The following is a 6,394-nucleotide window of genomic DNA, read 5'->3' as shown; positions in this document are numbered from 1 at the left end:
ATTACCGAGCACCAGTGCCAGCCCGCACTCCTAAGTGAGATGGACATCTGGTTTGGATAGTGGAGGTCCGTCTGACCCAACTCTAGTCAGGCTAGATGAGATCCATTCTAAACTTACTTGTCTAAAATTCATGAAACCAAACATACAGACCCATATGGCACTTCGAGATTAGGGAAGTTCAGATCCTGGCCAATTTCTATTGTTAAGCTCACAAAACACTAAGATAAATAATGGAAAATGCTTCAGCTGCTATTTATTTAAGACAGTTTTGCCATGTGACATCAGAAAATATTCCATGGTGGAATTTATTAACATAAAAATGGACGTGGTGAGACTTTGTGATCTATTAAACTTCCAGCTAACTAGACTTTTGTTTATCCAATGGACAGATGGTGTTTTTCTGAACTGGCTATGTTGATTCACAGCACTGAAGTGGTTACTGGAAAAAAGGACCATGAGTTTAATAAGGAGCAGGCCCATACACACGCAACAAATGTGAGCCATATTCCACCAGCTCCAAAAGAAAAAAAGCAGCAGTTTTTAAACCAAATTACCAAAATATTGGCACATTTTACATGTCCATTATGCGTGTTCAAAGCCCCTGGAACAGGAATGCTGTTGGTAAATGAGCTACTTCAGACATATGCACCGAGTTACTGCATTTGCTTGGAATATTCTGCTCCAGGTTAGGAGAAAGACTGTCACACACAGACTCCTCTTTCAGAAGTGCTGTCTTGGAGGGCTGGTTTAGCTGTTTTATAATAAAGACTCATCCCACTTACAAAACCCCTCTCAGGCTTCTCATTAATAAATGCCAATGAACATAATAAGATACCAAGGTTGTAGAAACCAATGGCAATCTAGAAACCAGGAAAAGAAAACACAATGAATGACAATAAAGAGTGGAACATTTAAAGGACTCTCAAGCAGCTGAACTCCCAATCATTCTCTGACCATGAAAGAGGTTTGAACTGTTTATGAAATTAAGTGGAGTTTCTGGAACTGCACACTGAACTATGCTGAACAGGAAGAAATCTCTTTGCTTATTAGGCCTCAAGGAGATAATCTATTGTGCTAAAGAAACATCTACAGCCTTTGCTATGCAGCAGGGAGATTACTCCTGTTCAGGTGGATGAGTTGTTTTCAGACCTTTTTTTCACCATCTCTGATTTAATTTTAGGAATGGAACAGTAATGTTTTGATTAAGTTGCAGACAGAAGACCTCAAAATGACAGGATCCACCATACTTGTAGTAAAAGGACAGCAGAGAAGGACAGGCTTCTGCCTCCACGGGCTCAAATCCAGAATATCTTTGAGAGGATGGGAAAAAGTGCTGAGAAGCACTTTTAATGGAGTGTTAATAGCATTCACCTATCCTATCATTTTGTGTGTGTGCATGCGTGTATATATGTATATGTATGTATAAACACACTAATATATATAAACACACACACACACAGATACATACACCTTCCTAGGTGTATGCATATGTAATATTATATACATACACAAACGCAGACTAAACTTTATACAGAGGGAGAATGCATACCAGAGTCTGACACTGGGAAAGGTTTTCTTCAGCGTATTTACACGCCTGGTCTCAGGCAGGATGTGGTCTGTCATTGCAGAGGCCACAGCACAAGGTGAGACTTTGCAAAATGTAATACAAGCTATTAATGCTGGTTGGTCTGCAAAATTCATACCTAGTCCTTAGAAGGGAGGATGTTAGGATGGAGAGGGGATTTTCTTCAAGAACTAGGTTGGTTGTTTCTGGAATGCTGAGACAAAGGACACTGAATTGGACACAGGATGACAAACAGGCAAGCAAATATAAGACTGACTACAGCGACTACATCGTATTGGTTGCAATACACAGGAAAAAGAGATGTGAAACATTAAAACAGTTGTGATAATTCAGCAGTTTCAGTGTGACAGCCTTAAGTAGTAGAGGCTTGTTCCTCTGACAACTGCATGTTTCAAATCATGAATTGCACGAACAATGATGTTACATGTGAATACAACTGCTAACACCAAAATCAGTCTTCTGCAGGAAAATCTGTATTTGCTAGACGCATCACAGCACAGGTGTCACGGCAAATAACAAGTCATGGCATGATAGCTAGCAGTGCAACTGCTTTACTACTAGCAGTAGTACTAGCAGTACACTTACTGCTTTACTACTTTCTGAGTCCATGACAGCTACATCTAATGCCACCTGTGCATAAGAGAGCAGAGAAATCTAATTAGGATCCTTAATTGGACCTGAGCAACCTGATCTAACATTGAAGTTAATCCTGCTCAGAGTGAGGGTGGTTGGACCAGAGACCTCATGAAGTCCTTTCCAACCTAAATTATTCTATGATCTGCAGTGTACGAAAAGATTGAATCTCATCTGCCATCTCTGGCAGGAGCAGAAGACACCTTTGGCTTCATTCGTGGAAAAAGGAAAAGGTGGGTTCTGACTCTTCCAGTTTTGACATAGGACAGCTTTTGGGAGAGCCAGTGGATCAGCTAGAGTTCCTCATGACAGGAAAGGCGTAAGAAATGCAGAGACTGAAATCCACTGGGTGCTTTGAAATTCTTCAAAAGAAAGTACACCATGGCAGAGACAGAGAAATACCGATACAGCACAGGCCAACAACATGGTATTTTTCCTGGGAAGAAGGCGAGAGGAGAGGAAGAGACAAAAGAGTAGTGAGCCCTGTAAGGAGCATTTTCTGATAAAAAAGTGTTACTCTTCCCTGCATGCAAATACTGATCCTTCACAAGCTGTTTCCTCTCAGACCTAATAATCTTCTTTACCTGTTGGAAACACACTGTAATTACAAGTTCCAATGCCAGCTTCTCATTAACAAACAAATCTGCCTTCTATTCCATGGGGTTTTGTTTTGCCTGATTAAAGATATTGTTAAAGCCTCCACAAATATTTTTTGTACCCACATGGACTCCTTATTGAATCTGGCTGTCTTCACTTCCTGTCTTAGTACAACTTACTTGCTAAGTTGTTGCCTCACCACACCCCTGAAGTGGTTGCCTTTAAGTGGCTGGTGAAATGATTAATATTTATTTAGTAAAGCTCTTTGAAGATGATACATGACATAAATATCAGCTAACACTATTATGCTTCCAAAAAACAATACAGCTTTTGTAAGATTAAAAGCCTATTCTCCCATTAGATTTCTTTAAATTTGTTAAAACAAAATAACGTAACCTTCCCTTTGCAATTTATCCCTCTTATCTCTTCACAGTTTTTAATAGTATTTCCCATCTGATTACTGCTAATCACACTGTTATACTGCTTTTACAGCCTTGGTGTTTATTACAAAGCTTCTCTATTACTCCAGATAGGCACAAAACAGTAGCAGGTAGGGAGCAATATACATTTTCCAAAGATCAGAACCATTATTTAATGTTTTTGTAAATATTTACTTTAGAAGCAGGCTAAACGTTACTTAAGATTCGTTCTAAACTGCTGTGTTTAAAGGAAAAAAATCTTGAGGACATATGGAACTCATCTGAAGGAGAAAAAAATGTTACAATTACACAAAAGAATTAATTTCCCTTGCTGTTATGAAAAAGTTGCCTTCATAAAAGCTTGTGGCATGCTTTTGTATCTTAGGTGGAACATTGTGATACATATCATGTGGTTTGTGGTCTCCTCTTCCTACCGCCTGAAGCTCTGGCTGCAGTTTCCCCAACCTGACTGTCCCACCAAATTGGTACACACCCGCATCGTGCTCCCACTGGGATTTCTGTTCCTGTTCTGGTTGTTTTTTTTTTTTTTTCCTTCTTCTTACTCATCTTACCCACAAGCGGCATAAATCAAGGCGAGGCTGTGTTTTCACAGCTAGGCAGTTCTTGCAACATCAGGGCTGAGTTCAGGGAAACGGCTGGAAAACTTGCTATACCCACACACACACACCTGCCTTTTGGCTAATGGAAGCTGAGCACAGTGCCAAATATGTTTGTTTATTCTTGCCCTGGGTGCTTTGATACGTATGCCATCGATGAGGGTAATCACCCTACCTCACAACACGGCACCCATGACTGAATAGGGCCTCACATCGCTTTATAGACCTCCCAGGCATCTTCTCCGGCATGTGAGATGTTGGGTTATGTCACTGGAGATGTCCCTACCAGCCTTCTGACGAGGCCCCTCTGTTCTTTTACTACTTTGGAAGAGATTTGGGAAGGAGGTGGAAAGAGGGTGGACCAAGTCAAAGCCACTCAGTCAGGCAAGCGTAGCCATGTCACTTTGGAAGTGGCACTTGCTGAACACAAGGACGCAGTTTGGTCCAGCTGTGAACAAATGCACTAGTCCCCCATGCTACGGTGTCACGACACATCAAGCCTGTAGTTTTTAACTGATTTGTGGCAGCTTAGGGAAAAACAACAGGATACTGTGTTGTGACTGGAATTAGCCCTTGTGGTATTGCATCTGCTGGGACACAGGCCGCACAAGCCTTCCTGCTCCAGACTTCATTTCAGGTGGGGGCTCAGCCACCTACAGTGACCGTCCAGCAGCTTGCACGCTTGTGGGTGGGCTGGGAGTGAGTGCTGAGGCACGTTTGGGAGAACGGTGGGGCTGCTCGAGAGAGAGAGAGAGATGGTGTGGGCACGTGCAGCCAGGCCCTGCCCTCCCTGTCCTCGCGGGGATGTGTTGTCACACCGGCAATGCCGGGGCGGCAAGTTGAGAGGCCCCAGTGTTGTGTCCCCCAAGGGCAGATGGGGCGGGGAGGGCACGTGAGAGCTCACTGCCTACAAAGCAGCACACACCCACCTGCTGCCACACCACATCCCAACAGCACAGGGCCACGGGTGACTCCAGGCCACTGGCACCCAGTGCAGCCATGACTCGGTTGTCTCACTGGACCATCTTGTGCTGCAGTGGCGGGACACCTTGTGGGCTAAAGAACCACCTGCCTCTTTCTGTCCCTCTGTGTCTTTCCCTTATCTGAACATTATCCCTCAGGGTAGAACCAGAAAATTAAATATTTCTTTGCAGGAACTAGAAACACCATGAGGAAAACCAATCCCCTGCACCTTTGCATGATTTTTACCTGGCTGGAAGATCTGGGAGGACAGGAGAGAGAAGAGGATGAGCGTCCTCACTTAGAAAGGAGCCTCTGGTCCCGACACCACGGTTAGGAGAACGCTCTCCTGCTTCTGGAGGCCGGGAGCAGAGTCCATGGGACACGCACACGGTGGTTCAAAAGCCCCTTTAGCAGCCTGCGTAGCTGCATTTGTTCATCAATAACCACAGGAAATTGTGTCCCTCTCAGTCTTCACAGGGCAGTCAGGAAACCATGTTTATAGCCAGCTAGGCCTGAGTCTGCCACCATCCTTGGCAAAACTCCTGCTGGCTCCACTCTGAGTTTTGCCAGAGCAAGGACCCCACCTCATTCTGGTAATTAATGTATTTCATCAAGCAAACTTTGGTAGTTTTGATTCTTCTCAATACAGTGAGGAAATTCTCAATTTTGGAAAGGGTTCACAGTTGTGGAGGTGGTGGAAAAGCTGGGATCCAGATCTGCTCTGCTGTGTACACTGCATAGAGCAGGCCAGGTGGTGGAGACACCGGGGGCCACCAACACAGCGGGGCTGGGCAGGTGTCTGGCAGGGAGAAGGGGCTACATCTGGCACCCCAACCCCCATCCCTGCCCTGAATGGATCCAGAGGCAGGAGTTCATGCAGGCAGCGGCAACAGGCATTGTCAGACCGTCCTCTCCTCTGAAACCATGCAAATTTAACAGAGGTGGGCATTCGGGAGAAGGCTTGAGTTGCAGCTGCTGGACTTGAGCGCCTGCTGCAACAACCTCCAAAGAAAGCTCCAGACTCTGAGGGATCCTGGATGTGCTCCTGTCACCAACAGACAGGTCTTGTTGGAGGAAGGTGCTTACTCCTGAGGCTTTTCGGTCCGAGTGGAACATGTATATCTAATGGTGTGGGCAGGACAGATGCACGTTGTGAAAACACACACATAGGTCTCTTTCCATCCTCCTGTGAGGCTGAGGAGGCAGGGGACACCCCTGGGGCGGCCATCCCGGCGAGGATAGCTGAGGTGCTGCCAGTGCCATGCAGGGCCCACATCCTTGACCTGCCCTCCACCCCGGCGCTCAGCGAGGCCTCGCTGCCCCTGGTTTCGGAGGGGCCAGGGGAAGGCGGCGCCTGTGAGGACATGTCGCCTCACGCCTGGGAGCCGAGCGGGGTTAGAGCAGCCGGCGGAGGGCTGAGAGGGGCCGTGTCAGGGCATCCCCTCAGGAGCCGGCTGCTCTCAGTTCCCTCCCGGGACAAGCCCTGTCTGTGGGATTTCGTCACAGTTTTTGAGCGCGGGAATGTCGAAACTTTTCCATTTTCCGCTTTTAGTGTTTAAAGAGAGGGAAGCGCCACACAG

Source organism: Aptenodytes forsteri, unplaced genomic scaffold, assembly GCF_000699145.1.
Source record: "Aptenodytes forsteri isolate BGI_AS27 unplaced genomic scaffold, ASM69914v1 Scaffold119, whole genome shotgun sequence".
Classification (NCBI taxonomy): domain Eukaryota; kingdom Metazoa; phylum Chordata; class Aves; order Sphenisciformes; family Spheniscidae; genus Aptenodytes; species Aptenodytes forsteri.
This window is presented reverse-complemented; position numbering follows the sequence as displayed.